The following is an 18,028-nucleotide window of genomic DNA, read 5'->3' as shown; positions in this document are numbered from 1 at the left end:
GGGCAGAGTGCACAAACTGCACATGGGAAGTTCCACATCAACATAAGGAAGAACTCCAGAGGACCCTTCCAACTCTTACAATTCTGTGATTCTGTGAAATATGATAGAAAGTCACCCTCCCTCTCCTGCTCTGGGGCCAGGCATCCCCTCCTTGCAGGAGACCTGGGTAGAGGACACTGTGTGACTTCTTCAGTCCCCAGATGTGAATGTACTCAATGTGGAGGGAGTGGTTCTCACTGCCTGAGTCACTGCAAGCTAACAGCCAAGTGAAACATTACCTGCTCTACTCCTCAGATTCATCAGTCCAGACTGACGGAGTGGGATTAGCTCTTCTTATCACCATGTAAATAGAGACAGAGAAAAATTAATCCTGGAAGGAAAAGCAAATCCAGTTAAAACAGAGTTGCAAACAAGACATAGCCTAAAGAGCAGCAATGACTGCAAGCTGAAGAAGTATGACGGCACAGACGAGAATCGTGCACAGGTGCGACCATGAGCACTCTGGGACCTGGTGCTGGGACCAGACCTGGGGCTTCTGGTTTGTTTGCATCTGTCAGCAGTCTCTGCTGTCCAAAACGTCACCGGGCCCAGCTGCTGCTGGGGGATCTGAGGTGCCATACCTGACAGCAGCGTCACCAACCAGAGCCAAACGTTGTGCTTCCAAATTTAACAAACTTTTAATGCCCCTGAAGCCCTACTTTGAGTCACAGCTTCATCACCACATCTGTTACTTTTAGACTGCTCGAGACATTGCAAAATGCTGACACCACCAACACTTGTAGCCACAGTGACCAAGCAAACACGCCTACATTTCTGATAACCCAAAGGAGAAGCAATAGCTTTCTCCCTTCTCGAAGACATGAAAGCACCTCAAAGGGAAAGGAGCCCAGGAAGACCCTGAAGAACCACTGTGCAGTACACATAGCAGGCACTGGAGAGGGCAGAGGTAGAACTCACTGCTAACCACCAGGAGCCCGGCTAGTGGCATGAGGACAGGGCTTTGCAGGGAGCTTGGAACAACGGGCCAAACTCCTGCTCACGGCAGCTTAGAGGAATGATGCCAGTCTGTCTGCTTGGCTCAAGAAAACTGTGTGACAGGGGCTTATCCAGCACAGCGCAGACGTTACCTAGAAGGGGAAATGAAGCTCCTGACATAGCATTAGTATGAGAGTAATGCATAAACATTTCAAGTGTTTCAGCCATAAGAGATCCAGGAAACTGTGCAGCTGACACCAAGTCGTCACTTCCAGTTCAGAACACAAACTTCCAGGGAAAACCTTACACAACGGCTGGTATCCTCAGTGAGGCTGCAGCTGAGGACACCTACGTAATGAGCTCAGGTACAGCAGCCCTACTCTGCCTTGTCTCATGGCAGCACTGTGCTGGTCATATCCTATTTCAAAAGCTCCTGTCCCAGTTCAAAAGGAACATGTGATCTTATTTGCTATCCTATTGACCCACATTACAATTGAAATTCCTATCTTGGCTGCTTCTCATGGTCAGTGCTATTTTTTCAAGATTATATCATTGTTTCTCCTCCAGAAGGATGACCCACATTGAAGTTTGTCTAACTCTTACTAAGTTCTAATATATACAGCTAAAAAGAATATTATTTTTAAAACAATGAGTTGTATTTTAAAAAATACCTGGATCTTCACTAACGGGTTTATTACAATTTTTCAGAAAACATTTTTCATACACAGGCCTAAGCACAGAATCATAGAATGGTTTGGGTTGGAAGGGACATTTAAGATTGTCTATTTCTACCCCCTGCTATAGACAGGGACACCTCCCTCTAGACCAGGTTGCTCACAGCACCATCCAGCCTGGCCTCAAATGCTTCTTCCAGGGAGGGGGCATCCACGTCTCCCTTCTGTGCAACCGGTTCCAACGTCTCACCACCTTCACTGAAAAAGCAGAGTCAAACAAAAGGATTCGTTCTGGGTTTCGAGCACAAAGCTCTGCCCAGAAACCTCTCCACTGTCTTGCCCATTGGCTGTCTGACAACTGAAAGCTGTCAGGAACCAGACGGGATCCAGCCAGTGACACCAAGCCTAAATGAGGAGCAGGGCTCCAGTTCCCTGATCTCCAGCAGAGCTTCTGCTTCCCCCTGAGCGCAGCCAACGAAGGTGAGGGGCGATGAGCCTGCCCTGCATCTCTCCTGGGTGAACGATGTCCCCGGTCAGTGCCAGCCCAGGCTCAGACAAAATAAACGGTCATAAAAGAAGTCACAGGCTCAAATGCATGGAGAAGCTTTTTGCATGATGCAGCAGGATGGTGAGCTATAAAAAGTCTCAGCAGGAGACACCTAAGGACAAAATATTCTTAGCCGGGTTAAGCACTTCAGAACTACATTTGGCTAAGTGCTTTTTGTCTTGTTATGAGCCAGTGCTAAATATAGTAACCAGAATACTTAAGAATAGTTTCATAAGGGTTGTGTACACTCCTCTGCAAGGTAGGGCACTTAGCACTACTGACAGCAGCGTGTCTGCATGCTAAGAGTATTTTAAATAGCTCCAGATAGAATCTCTTTGACCTTAACTGTATTAACCAGATCAAAATTTATTTATTGCCTCCTGAAAATCCTCTCCTGCAGTGCTGGGTGAGAAGGACTCCTGAACTCTCCAGACAGGTGAAGAGAGGACACCTGTAGTACTGCCAGCATCCTTTCCCGTGCTGCCTATGGCAGGTGATGCTCAGTACTGCCACCAAGAAATGCACATCCTTCGTTGCATCCGTCCTATGAAGAGGGAAAAGATTTGTTCTTTCCTTGCACAGAGTGTCCCAAACAGCACTCAGAGCATTTTATGGACAAGCTATATTTTAGACTTATCAAATATCACCATATTTAAGGTTGTTGCCAGGATTACAGAAAGGGCAACAGAGTAAAACAGCCTTAACAAGACAGTGGACTGCTCAGACTCACCCAAAAGCTGAAGTGCTGCTTTGTCCTTTCTGCAATGCTGTGGCACAACTTTTTACTGAACAGGGAAAGGGAGAGATAATGCTTTTTAACTCTCTGTTTTGCAGAGTTGTTTGATTTCAGGTGCAATCTACAGCTGCAACATTTTGAGTAAAGAAAATGATTACTTATCAGGTAGCAGTAAAACATCACGTTACCTTCAGGATATCTCTTAAAGGAATATAGGACTAGTAAGAACTATGCCCTGAGGCCAACAGCTCATATGAATGCTTCAGTACAGCTTTAGTATTAAAGGTTTTGCTACACCACTGGTGGCAAGATAGGAATTGAATGTGATGCTGCTGATTTCTGTGTGGTTGGGAGATTTCATCAGACACCTGAAACCAGCCCTGTATCAATTAAAAGTATTCTCTACGCAAAAAAGCTGGTTATGCTTTCATTCAAACTTTCTTAGAACTTTGCATTTGAGTGACGTACACCAGCTAGGGATTCTTCAAATCTATACCGTAACAAGTATTTTAATTATGGAATTAATTATTCCCACAGATTTTACACTCAACAAATTCAGCAGAGAGCCCTCAATTACAAGCAGCAGCACTTCGTGGCACAACGTAGTCATAAATAAGAGAGATAATGCATTCTCCAGCAAGACGATTTATATGTCAATATGCCAATTCTTCCAGAGGCAACGGGAGGGCATGGCTGCGGCTGACAGCTAAGCAGCTGATTTAATTTTTAAAAGGCAGAATTTAACCTTTTCAGTAAAGTGTTACTGATTCAATTATAGGATGCTAATGTAAATGACATTTGGAAAACCAGTGAATGCCTCCGAATGTTTCTGGCTGCTCTGCACGAGGCAAGTGCTTGACAGAGATGCGGTGCTCTCGCACTGCCAGCCACTCTCCCATCACACCAGGGAATGCTGCAGCTTTCAGGGAATTGCACCTTTCTCAAAAATGGTTCCTCTGCACCTCCTTGTTCCTTATCTGTCATCTTTGTTCTTCCTGTTGCTTTCCTCCGTATCCTTGCTTCTCTTTTCTCTTAATATCGAATGCTGTGTGCTGTGTTGGGCCCATCATTGCAGTACAAACATGGAGGCACTGGAGAGTGTCCCGAGGATGGGCAGCAGAGCTGTGAGGGCTCTGGAGCACAAGTGTGATGGGGAGCGGCTGAGGGAGCTGTGATGGGTCAGTCTGGAGCAGAGGAGGCTCAGGGGAGATCTTAAAGCACAGCTCCCTGAATGGAGGCTGTGGTGAGGTGGGGGTCGGCCTCTGCTCTTACTTAACCATGATAGGATGAATGGTAACGGTCCTAAGTTGCTCCAGGGGAGAGTTTGGTTGGACATTAGGAGAAATTCCTTCTCAGAAAGAGTGCTGAGGTATTGGCACAGGCTGCACAGGGAGGTGGTGGAGTCACCTTTCCTGGAGTTCAAGAAGATGGTGGGGCAGATGTGGCCCTGAGGGACGTGGATAGTGGGCACGGTGGGTGTGGGCTCTCGGCCGGATGAGACGACCTCAGTGGTCTTTGCCAGCCTTACTGACTCTGATTCAGAGGAGAACATCACGATGCCATCAGTCCTGCCAAGCTGCCCAGCAGTGGGAGCCCCAGGTTTGCCCAGGCCTGAGGCACACACACAGTTCCCCAGCTGCTCAGGGACTGCTGCCTCGGGGACCACGCCAGGGGGAGCAGGCAGGCATGTCCTCGGCTGGCTGTGCCACACGGTCCTTTCCTGCCAGACACCCAACTCTCAAATCTCTGCCACATCCTTCCATTTTCCACCCGTGCCTATGTGGTCACCCAGCATCCCTGCAGAAACCAGAACAATGGAGTGGCAGCGGATTTATGAGAGGACCAAAAATTAGGTGTCCTTTCCTGTTCATCTGTCAGCAGGGAACCTTTTCTGCCTGCCCCGTAACTGCAGCACCTTCCTGAGCTGCAGATACCCTTCCCTGCTGCACCGAGCTCTGCATTTACCTTGTTACCTGTGACAGATTTATGACTACGTTCATTATAGCAGCAACAGCTTCAGACAGAAGCTAAGAGGAGCCCAAAGAAAATGGATTACAGAAAACAATTACACCACAAAGAAGGCTGTATCAGAACAGTGTGATTCAGCACAAAAACGAAGCGAAATGAAAGATACGGGGAGGAACAATGCTACTGCAGGTTTTCTCTTTATTTTTTTGGTTTTGTGTTTTTTTCTTAACTAGGATATGCTGTCTTCTGACAAAGGGAAAGGGAAGAGAGATTAAAAACATGAACAGACACTTGAAAAGAAGAGATGATTACTGGAACATCGTGTTCTCTAAGATTTCTGTCAGATCCTGGAGAAAATAGCCAGCCAACTTTGTTCTGTTCCAGCAATTTGCAAAGCCTGGAAGGCTAAAGATACAACTCCAGAGAAGATTATTTAAAAATCTCCAGGGTTTCTGTAACAAGAAGAGCATGCATTTAATTAATTCTATCAATTTGTCTAATAGCCTCTTAAGATTCTCAAAACACGGCCAAAGGCAGGAATGCCCGTTAGCCCCAACAGCACAAAACCACAATTCCACTGCCATTAGCAGGGGAGGATAAAAATGAGTATGCAAATAGCCTTTCTTCAGTCTTGGATGAGTACCTGTGTTTATCTGCAGTTACTACAGGAAAGGGGAATGTCTGGTGCACTAGAAAACGCTGATCATGCATCTAACCTATAAATACGCCGCTAACACACTTGGCTCATTCAGGCACTGTACTTCCAGACCCAAACACTTAGAGCCAAATAATCCTCAAACAGTAACACACAGGCAGTTCTCCCTGGGGTGGAACAGTGGCAAAGGCAGTTGTTCACGACGAATTCTGCAGCAGAAATTGAGACGTGTTCTCACATGACCATTTCCAGGAAAGGCACATGGAGATCAAGATGCAGTAAGACTGAAATCTCACAACCAGAACTCTTTTGAACAGAATGTTCTCCAAAATTTCCAGAAAACACATGATTTCTTAAAGTTCTGATTTTGTTTTTGTTTGATCCTGACAGTGCAAGGGCCTGTGGGGATGCACAGACACACAGACATTTGGGGGTACTTCCATCATATTCACTTCTCTGTCAAATCACAGAAGGTAATGATTCTGTGTGTGTGGAGACCAACCAACAAATTTCAGCAATGATAAAAGCAGCTCCAACAAGCTAAAATCAACAAAAAACAAAACAAAACACCAGCTTGATTCTGCAGCTTAAGCAAGAGGGGCAACATCTGGTCATAGACCCATAGCTCAGATTCTGGATACAGTCATAGTTTCATTCAGCATAGGTTCAGAGCAAACCATCTTGACACCTTTTCAGAAGAACCCAATGGTGTCTGGTAGCCAGGCAGTGCCAGACCTGTGCCCATGGTGGTTGTGCACAGCCCCACGCTGCCTGCTGGGCCAGGGCTCAACCTGCAGCAATCGTCCTCACGACTGACAGAAGTCACAGCGTGCTTCTTGGGTTTGGTCTGTTTTGGCAGCTGTTGGGTGTCAGCCAACACGCCAAAGCTGTCCTTTTGGATGTGTTACCCTTAAATATCACTCAGATTTCCAGGCTGGATGGGGCTTTTGGCAACCTGGTCTGGTGGGAGGCGTCTATAGGCACCTATAGCAGGAGGGCTGGAACCAGATGATCTTAAAGGTCCCCTCCGACCCAAACCATTCTATGATACTGTTTTCTTTACTATGGTTGAAGCTAATCCCATGAAGTTTGTACGTCATTGAACTAACTTCTCTGAGGCCTTGTGCTTTCCCTGTGTGCAGAATAAATGCAATCAGTACACAGTAAAGGAAATCAGCAAACTGGTCAAGCTGAATACCTTCCCCTGTACTTCTGCCAGAAAGAGGCCAACCCCCAAAAACGACCAGTTTGACGAATGAGAATAGAACCATTCATGTACTTAGCTGTTCTCTTTTTCTGCTCAATACATTCTTTTGTTTTCATTTCTTTGTAGTTCTCAATCATATGTACAAAATGTGTTTCAAGTGATGGTGGATGGTACAGGTGAGGGGATGAGCATTTGGGCTTTGTGTTCACTTGTGCTGAATGTGAATGATGAAAAAATAACAGTGAGGGCTGAGGGCTGCTTGACTTGCAGAGTAACAGCAGAAGCCTTCTGAGAGGACAGGTGTGTGTCTATGATGTTCCAGGACAACACTCCCAGACTGCTCAGCTCTGGAGAGGTGAAAAATGGGCTGCAGGACATTCCTTCAAAGCCCATCTGCAGCAGACCTTGGAATCATAGAATCTTAGAATCACCAAGGTTGGAAAAGACTTCTAAGATCATCCGATCCAACTGTCCTCCTTCCACTGATATTTCCCACTACTCCATGTCCCTCAGTGCAGCATCTAATAATTTCTTGAACAGTGAGTCCATGACCTCCCTGGGCAGCGTCTGACCACTCTTGGAGTTCGGACAGCTGCAGCAGTGAGGTACCATCCTGTCACTTGTGAAAGTAAGATGGATCTACCATCTCTTTGACAAGCAAACCTTGGGGTGCTGCCTCAGGAACAAACTAGGTGGTGCCAGATGAACATTGGGAGACCTTGGAAATCTGGTTCTTGTGCAGCTCCCTGGGATTTTCTATTAACCATATCTACTTTTCTGATGCTGCCATCCCCTTCCTCCTCTACTGCTTTTACAGTGCAGTCTATAAACACAGTTATTACTGTTGTACAAGCAAGGAAACAAGGGCACACATTTCACTGCTGTCTCTTTTTAAGAATGTACTAGTTTTGAGAAGTTGGATTTAAAACAGTAAGCATAGTTACAGCCTAATTTTCAGTAATGCTGAAACCTAGCACAAGAACCTACAAACAAGGCACATTTTGGAAAAGCTTGACCTAAATCACTGACCAAGGTCAGGCAGCAGAGTTAAGAAGTGAATCCAGATGTCCTGACGATTAGCCCTGTCTACTGGCGCTCAGTCAAACCTTCCCTCCTAAAAAAAGCTTCCTGAAGCATCAGCCTGCAGTCTTAGAATTCCCTTAAATATGCAGTACTGATAAGAACTGATTTTCAAATGAAACAGGGAAAAAAAGCCAGCACAACAGTTCATTATTTTTTCCTCAGGTGACTGCTGAGTGAGCAGTGGAAGGAGAGCTCACTGACCCCAAACTCCTTCCTGTTAAAATAAAAAATAAAAAAGAGATTCTTCTTCCCTTTTAAAACAACACGAAGAAAAAAAATGTTCTGCCTCCGTAATCCTAGACCTGAGTAATTTAATCTGCTCTCTGTTGCAATCTGTTTTTCATGTGCATCACCAGCCTGGAATTTCTGGAACTCAATACATAAGGAAGCTATTAAAAAAAAAAAAAAGGAAATATTATGACAAAAGGATTAGAGATAGGTCTAAATAGATTGAAAGCCTCCCTGCAGAAGAGGAGAATTCGGCTGCTGATCCAAACTTATTGACTTCAGCCCAGATCTCCAACCGAAGCACTGCCAAGGCTGGCATTTCCCAGCGCCAGCCCACCTCTCCGCTCCTCTTTGTGCAGAAGGAAGGAGAGAAGCCCTGGGGCCATGCAGTGCTCCAGCAGCAGGAGCGCAGCAGCACTCGTCATCTGAGCAGTGGCACAGCCCTACGTGAGAAATCTGCGAGAAAATTATAAAGAGCTTTAGTAGTTTAAATTCAAAGTCTCACATGCAAGCTTGCCTAGAGTTTTATCTACTTATCCATTAAATGAATATCAAAGGATTCGCTGCGGCTGAGCTAACTGACCTCATTTTATATCTTTGGCTTCACGCATCCGAGTTCAAGCCTAAGAAACTTCCTTCCCCTCTCAGTGTGTTCAGTTCCGCAGTGCTCCAGGTATAATGTGCATAAGTAAAAAGGAATTTAAACAAAGCGCTTACATTTCAAAATTTCATCTTATCCTCATTTGGCTCTGAGAATTTCAGCTGCTTCCCTGAAATGATCTGCTCACATCTGCTCTCCAGCTGAGCTGTGTTCCTGCCCCACTGACCTTGCCGCTGCCATCGCTGTAATCTTGCGGCTGAGAATAAGCAGCCACGCACCCCGACCCTGCAAGCGCCGAGAGCCTTTCCGAACAGAGGAGGTACAAAAGAACCGACTTTTATGTAAGAGGGAAAGAAGGAGTTCAGAGAAAAAGCTCACTCAGGTGAGTGATGGGAACCGCACGGCAGAGCAGCCCCGCCTGCCCCCTGGGGAAGGGGAACCGGAGGCGTCAGCATCTTGCAGGATTGTGCGCTGCACCGGCAGCTGGCAGATATTCTCCCAGAGCAGAGTACAGCGGCACCGTTCACACTCATTGGATTCTATTTGCTGCCGTTCCTATTCAACCCCGGCTAATCCGATCAAGTCATTTCTTGGCCTGTGACTTAAAGCCGAGTAAGTAAACACTTTTCATAAGGTCTGAGCCCAATTGTTTCAAGTGTATGATTAAGCACTGGACATCAGCATTATTGTGAGAAAACTCATCTCGTTACTCAGAGTTCCCTTGTAGTAGTCTTGAAGCGGTAGTTTTCCATCCATGTCTTACTTTCTGCATACAAATACGTAATGCGGTTACAGCGGGGTCCCAAAGACCAAGCACAGGTTTTTTCTTCAGCTAGCTTTAAGAGCAGCTCTTCTGAGCTGAGAATAGCTAATAATTGCCCCAGTTGGACTGCATGATGCAAAGCATCTTCCGAGACTACCAGACTTTCTCCTTGTTTACTGTGAAGAAGACAGACGGATATTAAACACAGGCAGTAACTGCATACTGGACCAAGTAATGCTCATTGGTAGTATCTGTTTTCAGTAAGACTAGAAGACTTATGAACCAGCAAAGCTGCTGATCCAACCGTAATTCCATTATGGTTACACCAAGGATGGATTTGAGTTCTTGAAGCCTATACATTTTTTTTGCAAGAAGAACTGCTGCCACGTACGCTGCTGAAAGTGCTAATAATATAGCTGGCTTTCCTTCCTTCTTTAGAACAACCTCCACACCTTCTCTTTCTCTTCTCTGAGTCACACTTAACTTCATGTCCAACATTCTCCTGTGATGCATCTTGCCTGTGTCACTTCTGAGCCAGCTCCTCAAAAGGAGTGATTTGTTCTGAAAGCTTCAGGAATAAAGAATATTTAAACAATTAACCACAACCATATTCCTCATTCTGCAGAGTACTGCAAATGTGCACTGGAAATTAAATGAGAAAGCAGGATTTTTGCCCTGAGAAAAAAAAAGAGAGGATACACATCAACATCTCTCTCTCTCTCTTTTTACTTGCTACCATTTTTAGACTACAAATATGACAGCCACTGGAGCACTTTAATACTGGGTCATTATTGTTACACATACAAAGACCCAAGTCCTCATTCTGTCATACAGATAAGATATTCACACACATTTTTTCCCTTGCAGTTTTTTTGCATGGCTGGCTGGATAATCATCCAAAATAACAAAATATGACTCAGCACGGCTGAACGTCCGCTTGGGTTTGGGGATTCTGTTGGAGGCCTTTTTCTTTAAGCTCAGTAAGACCAGAAAAGACGTGTCCCTCCCAGATGAAGTCCAAGCAAAAAAGATGTGAGTAAACACAGAGACTCTGGGAAGAGGAAGGGATCAAAAAGACACGTTCCTGCTGTTGACCCCTGAAGTGGCTTGGTCTGACCCACACTCCAGCCCTGATGCTACAGGAGGAGAGGCAGGGCGGCCACTGACGCTCTGACCCTGCCAGAGAGCACACAGTCCCTCATTACCTGCAGGCTGTCAGGAATTCCTCACCCCTGGCAGAGGAAGGATGTGGGACAGAGATTTGGAAACATCCTAAAACGATGAGAGACCATGAAATTAGCCATGTGTGCTTTTTCTGGACAACAGAGTGCTCTATGTTGATTGCAACAATAGTGTGAGCATGCAGAACATTTTAAAATACGCTTTATTTCAAATCTGCCTAGTATTAAGAATCCTCTTACTCTGAATCCAAACCAGGACTCAAGCACAAGAAGCAAGTAAAACGCATGGGTCCATGCCTCTAAGGGTAGCTCTGCTCTAGGCAGGAGCTAATGGCAGCAGCGGTGGGCAGTGCCCTCCTGCAGAGCATCCTGGCTGTGCGGGCAGGGCTGCAAAGGACAGTGGATCCACACCTTCAGACACGGGCGCTTCCTGGCTCTCAGGTTAGAGACCTGGCCAGCTGAAATGGCTGTGGCATCAGATGGCATCTCCCTGCAACAGACCGCAGTGTGCCGCAGGACGCAGGCCTTCATCTAGGAAGATCCGTTGGCTCTTCGCTCTGTGTAACACCGGGGTGAAGGCAGCGGAGTCGGCTTGTGCCTTTCAGAATGACGACAGACACAAATCTGTTACTCGGAGCCCTGACTGAAGTACCCTAAGCCACATAGACCAGCAGGGTCCACACTGTGTTTTACACAATAAAGTCAGGCTGTCTGAGAAGATAAACATCAGAACCAGCTCATGGAAAGAAAGGTACTGCCGTGTACGTGCCCACAAACCGTACGGGTTAAAGGGGATCTTGTTTCTGTCGAAGTCAGACTACGTAACACCACCAAGGCCAGCACGACCCCTGACAAAGACTTACGCAGTGGCATGAAGCCAGCTGCAGAAGTTAAACGTGTCCGTGACCTTTAGCTGGCAGTCCCAGTTTCCTCAGGATTTCACACTGTGCTGGAGAGGCAAATATCATCTGTACTCACAGCCTCCTTCTTGGTGCACTGCTGTCGTGTATGTCTCCTACAAACCACGAGCCAGCTTCACAGTGGTTTAGACTACACTCAAGTGGGGAAAACAATCATTTAGGCAAAAAGAAAAACAACCTCCCTCCTTCCTTCTCGTCCTCTCAACAGCTCCTCTGCAAAAGGTCAGCAGTAAAACTCCCTATAAGCTCACAGAAACCAGCATCACGTCCTTCCTAGCATGAACGTTCCTTCCAGTTCCATTTATTTTTGTTGTCAATAAGCGAGAATTGACAACTGCTCATGAAATTAAAGCCGTACCCCTAATTACTGCTTAATTACCACCAGGAGCAGCGTCCACTCTCCCTGTCACAGCCCAGCACTGGTGCCAGCGATGTCTGGGTGCTTGGATGATCGCTGTCATGCTGACATGGAAACCTGTGCCACGACTGTGCAGAACATGCCAGTGGCAGAACATGCAGGCCCTGCATACAGCCAAGATGCCACGGCGACCCACGGACCCACAGGGCTTCCTTCAAGACTGAAGTGTAAATGAATGAGAAATCAAGTGCAGTACCACAAAATGCTTCTGGTCAGTGGCGGAAGCTTGTTTACCACTGCTGTAGTAGCTGAGCTGCTGAATGAAATATTTACGACTATTCACACCACCAAATTCATTTTCCTTAGGAAATAGCTGATTAGGTACCTCACATCTGCTCCTGACAATGATTTCAGCCTGTGTCTATCCATTTCTAGTCCTGACACGAATGCTAATGCTTTAGAAACAGCCATCCTTAATGGAAGGGCGATGACAGGCTATCCAACGCCGGGGACTCGGGCTGTGCTGGGGACAGCCTGCAGCGCCAGGTAAGGATGGCAGCACCAGCCCACAGTTCTCTCTAACCTTGTGACCTAGGGCTTCGGGAGCCTGCCAGGAGATAGAAGCTGGAGCAGAGCTTGATGTGGAATTATCTTGGGAATTATTTCCCTATAGCTGTCATAAGTTTTTAATATCTCGCACCTGTTTGCTTCCTCTATGCAGAAGAGCAATCCTGCTCTGTCAGACTCCGGCATTGCACGTCCTCCTTCCAGCAACACCTCCTTATCAGTGCTCTCTTCTGATTGAAGATACTGCAAGTGTTGCAAGGCTAGGAGGAAAATCAGCTGCAAGTAAAGTTGACTCAGATGATTCCTTAATAAAACACGACATTTGTGTCAGAAAAGGCACCAAATTAAATGCCACACTTCTGCTGTTCTATGAGCAGTCTCTCAAAGCTGTGGCACTGTTAAAAACATAGGAAGAAAACTAAAGCTTGGTTATTCTGATTTAATTAATCCAGCAATCCTCTTTTCCACAGTAAGTCCATCTCAAACACTTAAAAAATAGAGAAAAAGAAAGTATTTATTGGGGTGCCTCTAATGCTCCTCACTATTGGGTGCCATGCTCTTCACTATTGCAAAGACCTTCTTAAGTCAACTGCAGATCTCCTCAGTGCCACGGCGAAGATGCCAAAGACAAAACACAATTGGTATTACTTCTCCCGCTGGTACTGGGCAGTGCTTGTGCTGGCAGTCAGGTCAGAAGAAAACTTCCAGCAGCACCAATAATCGCTGCGGATTTTACTGCACAGTCAAGGAAGCAAATAAAAATAACGGAAGGAAATTTGCCTGCATTTGCTTGCAAAGGACCTTGAGGAGCCGTAGGTCAAACAAACAAAGTCTATATGTCTGTCTGAGCAGTAAACTCTGGAACAGTTAGAAATGCCTCATAAAAAGTACATTTCAAACACAATCTAAAGATTAGACTGACAATTTATCTCTCCTAGGACTTCAAGACACTACAAATAAGCACTATGCCTTCTACGTCAAGCAGTTCATCATCCAATTTATTCACTGATGTATCTTCTCATTTGAACAACGCAAACTGGGCTACATTGGAAAATCCCAGAATAGCCTCTCGGTACAGCAGCTTTTGAAATAAGATTATTTATATTTGTAAAATTTTACTCCCTGTGCAATCAAATTCACATCGTTCACACAATCGTTAACAACAACTTTTAAGATGCTATTCCAGCTGGATCACTTATTAATATTTATATGCTTTCCTTCAAAAATAAAAATAAAAACAAAAACATAGAACATTGTCATCCTCTTTTGAGTTAGTATTTGAGAGAAAACAGAGATTCTCCTCTTGTCACAACAGCCTACCATTAGCCATCAAATCAGCCAAAGACTTGAGATCTTAACTGCTCTACTAGCTGCAGTTCCAGCTAGGAATACACTCAAGAAATTCAGCTCTGTATTCTAAACTGTGCTCTGGGCAAGACGGACTTCTGATCCAGCCTCATCTCTTCTTTCCAAATGGTTCAGTGCCAATTTTTGTCCATTGCACTTCATCTTCTCCCATTTTTGGCATGGGATCTTTGTCCTGTATGGACAGTACACCTGGACTGCTGCAGTTACATTTCCTTTCCTATTCGACCCTCTTCTGGGATACTCTCCTTCCCAACTGAATAATTTCCAGAAAATAGAACACCAGAACTGCACACAGTCTCCTCACATAACAAAATTTTCAGCAAGGGTTCCTGAACTGCGCAAAAACTTTCCTGAGTCATGGACTTCTGCTCCATCCCCAGTGAGACACAGCAGAAGGACCAAGGCTCAGGTGATGAGGATGCCCCAGCTAAGAAAGGCAACAAGCTTTGTGCAGGCAGAATGAGAAGGACCGGCCCAGGGGCCAGCACACGTCCGCTCTGTACAGCACAGCTCCGTATCACTGCTGCCATGCAGGAGGCCAACCCCAGAGCTTCTGATAGAAAGAAAATAAAGTAGCTCAATTTTTCTGCGTTGACTCACTGTCTCCAGCAAATGACGAGACTCGGCTCCCTGCAATAAGCAAGACTGAACAGAAAACGTAGGTGTTAAGATTAGCACAAGGCATTTGTTTTGTTAAAACTTCCTACTGTGTCCCTTCCATCGGAGGCCAGCCCCAAATGAAGCCATTCCAATCATTGTGAGTGAAAAGCCAACCACTGGTATTCCTCTTTGACATACCCAGCAGCAGCGGAGCTGACCAAAGGCCCATCTTTTTGCCACACATCACTCACTTAATTAATACATCACTTAATAAAGTGTGATTAGAAACAATTTGATCAGAGTATTTCTAATTTACTGTAAGTCATGGATGCACACGCTGCACTTGGAGACGGGACAAACAGGTTTACAGCCAAACTTCCTCAGCGTGGCTGTCACCTCCCCAGCTATTACTGCCTGTCTAATTGCTGGTTGCTGCAACAAGCCAACACTGGGCCAAACACACAGCATCCTCCTCAACCCATAACGACGTACGTTGGGATTGGCATCTACTGCGCAGACAGAAGTGCGAGCTCAGCCCTGGCCTCCGTGGGGCCACTCAACTCAGCCCTTTCAGACACAGCCTCTGCCTTTGCTTAAAAGCCTTCTTAGAGTGCCGCCGTGTATATGCAAAACAATTAATGCCAAGGGAGCTGTTATCAGCTCATCTATTGCTTAGTTATTTCTCCAAAAAATGGTTCACCCAGCATGGTGCCTATGGTCAAAACTTTATGGTCCTGAAGCAAAGTGCCATGCTGAGCTGTGAGATGAAGTCAGATTAAAGTAGGCAGAGCCCAGAAGAGAACAAACAAACCTTACTAATTTCTTTTACGCATGTGTGTACGCGTGTGTTTGTGGGTTGAACGGATGAAGCAAGAGAGGAGATTAGCATTTCTATGGATATGATTCCTGCCATTGCTACACACTTGAAAATCTTGCTTAGGCTTGGGCAGTTTGTAAACAAGAATAAATACACCTACAAATATCTCTGCATTTAGCTATTAGTCAATCAGTTAATCGACCGATGCCTGGCACCCAACAAAGCACCTCACACTGACTTATACATCACTTACAGGGCAGAGGGAACAATAATGGTGGGGAAAGAGAAGTCTGGACAAAGCGCCTGTTGAGTTGTCACGCTGCTGCAGGGACCAGAGGGGCCTGCCTAAATCCTAGCCCGGAGCCAGGGCTGAGGGCAGTGTGGATGGCAGCTGCTGACACCAACACTGTAGACCGAGCTCAGGGTGCTCAGGACCATGGGTGTCCCCTGCCTCTGTCAGGTGGCACAGCTGCCTCTGTCCCACCTGCTGTGCAGCAGGTAGCTGTTGGCCAAAGCCAGCTCCTGCATGGCTGCCAAGCAATCCCATCAGTACACGCCACCCCAGCTCCTCCCTGCCTCCTTCCCAAGGAAAGGTGCATTTTGCAGCGCTTTCTGGGAAAGTGTTACCATGGTTTTGGCTGAGATAGAGTTAATGTTCTTCGCAGAGGCTTGTATGATGCACTGTTTTGCATTTTTGATGAAAGTAGTGGTGATAACACACCAATGTTTCAGTTGTCACAGAGCAGCGCTTACACAGAGCCAAGGACACCCAGCTCCAACTGCTGCCCTGCCAGGAGAGGGAACAGAACCAGGACAGCTGACCCAGAACAGCCAAAGGGGTGTCCCGCACTAAACAGCATCATGCTGGGGTAAAGGGGGAGGAAGGGGAGACATCCCTAGCAAAGGGGTTGGTCTTCCCAATAAGCCATTATGCGTGATGGGTCCCGCTTTCCTGGAAATGACTGAACATCTGCCTGCCCATGGAAGGGTGAATGAGCCCCCTGTTTTGCTTTGCTCGCATGCGTGGCTTTTGCTTTACCTAGGGAACTGTCTTTACCTCAACCCATGAGCTCTCACACCTTTACCTTCCCTATTCTCTGCCCATCCCACCTGGGAAGAGGGCATGCATGCTTGTGTGGTGCTGAGCTGCTGCTCTGCTAGAGCACAGCCAGTGTTTGGGGAGCCTCTCAGTTACCATAGCGCTGTGCTACAGCAATGTCGGCAAATTAATCAATTATACAATCGTGTTTGCTAAGAATACAAGGCACAGTCAGATGATCCAACGCATTTCAGCAGCTCCGTGCAGTTGGGTTAGCACACTTCCTCGTCTGCAATCTCCGTGTTATCCTCATCTGCTCTGTCATTTTTCCATATTTCAATTTCTCTTAACAGGCAGCTTATCAGCTATGGGATCTCTGCTCCAGGCTAAGTCAAGCTGTTTTCCTTCTTGCTTTCCTGCTTGCTTTCTGTCTTTTAGTCTTCCCTTTCCTTTCTTTCTCTTGGAATATGAAAATGTAATAAAATGCACATTATTGTATATCGACTTTCCTATAACGGAACTGTCCCATTAAAAATACCAACTCATCCCTAATGGCCCACAACCTCCTATTTTTTTTGCACAATTTACAGTGTTTTTACAGCGCTCACTGTAAGTCCAGCTTTGCAACAAATTTTCGGAGCATCAGGTAGCAAGGGAGCAGCGAGGACATCAAGATCAGCTCTCCAGCCTCAGCAGTCAGAGCTGTTAGGGCTGACTTGACAGCGTCTCCTCAGCCTTCAGCCAGGAGCCCCAGAACACATCCTCACACCCTAAACAACAAAGTTACACCCCATGAGGAAGTTCACCCCACCTCCTAAGAACACCGCAGAAGCCGTGGTGCGTGGGGTCAGTGCAGCACTACCAACAAAGCCAGGTCCACTCTCCTTGCAACCTAACATTAAAAATACAAAAATAGCGGAGACCAAAGGACTAACTCTGCAAACTTAATTTCCTATCTCCAGGAACTCTCTCTCCAATTTAACTGTGTAATCTCCTTCATAAGATTATCAAGATCTATCTCAAAACCACCCTAATTGAAAGACCATTACACAACTTCAATTCTTACGTGGTTGGAAGCTTTCTTCGAATTTCCCATGCAAATTTACTCACAACCAACTTACAGAATTTAATCTTGTGTGGTTGCTAACTTTTGGCTTACACAGGTTTTCCACCTTCTTGCTATTGAGTCCCAGCTGTGCGTAAGAAGACTTATTGTAAACCGTCCCCTCATTTGTTCAATTGGCCGGAGCTAAACAAATTAAGCTGTTTACTCTCACGTCATACAATGGAGAGCTCGTTGTGTGACCACACCTCTCGCCCTCCTACTGTTCTAACTTAACATTTTCTTGCCCTGGGTCTCCAGAGTTAAGCAAGATGCCATTGGGCTCCTGCAAGGGCAGCAGGAAGCTCTGGCACAGTGATAAAACCACACTTCTGGAATCTCCCCGTGACTCTCCTCAGACGCCCACAAATGGTGTCCCCGACAGCAGCGTCCCACCACCTGCTCAAGGCAGCCCTGGCCAGCCAGTGCCACGTGTCTCTCCATCCTGCTCCCGTCACAGCGAGCTCCGCTTCACACTGGAAATTCTTGTTGGTCCATACATGCAAAACTTGACACTGCTTTGCACGCAGCGCTATTAAACGTCACGTCATTTCTATCACTCCAATCAACAAAGTCATCTGAATTCCTTTCACACGACAGCCTGGTGCTGTTCTGTACGGACCCCATCTTCCCAAGCTC

The 18,028-nt window shown here is 46.2% G+C and overlaps 1 protein-coding gene across 4 annotated transcripts in view; it reads right to left on the bottom strand.

Moving 5' to 3' along the window:
- PASD1 (PAS domain containing repressor 1) overlaps positions 1–18,028 on the bottom strand; it is a 46,784-nt gene that overhangs the window by 25,315 nt on the left and 3,441 nt on the right. For all 4 annotated transcript variants that reach the window (XM_052673122.1, XM_052673120.1, XM_052673121.1 and 1 more), the window contains exon 2: positions 279–370. The gene's annotated coding sequence lies outside the window, so the exon portion shown is untranslated. The remainder of the gene's footprint in view (positions 1–278; positions 371–18,028) is intronic.

This window comes from Tympanuchus pallidicinctus, unplaced genomic scaffold (assembly GCF_026119805.1).
Source record: "Tympanuchus pallidicinctus isolate F22 unplaced genomic scaffold, pur_lepc_1.0 scaffold13, whole genome shotgun sequence".
Lineage (NCBI taxonomy): Eukaryota > Metazoa > Chordata > Aves > Galliformes > Phasianidae > Tympanuchus > Tympanuchus pallidicinctus.
Note: the sequence above shows the minus strand (reverse complement) of the source record. Positions and strands in the feature narration are given on the sequence as shown.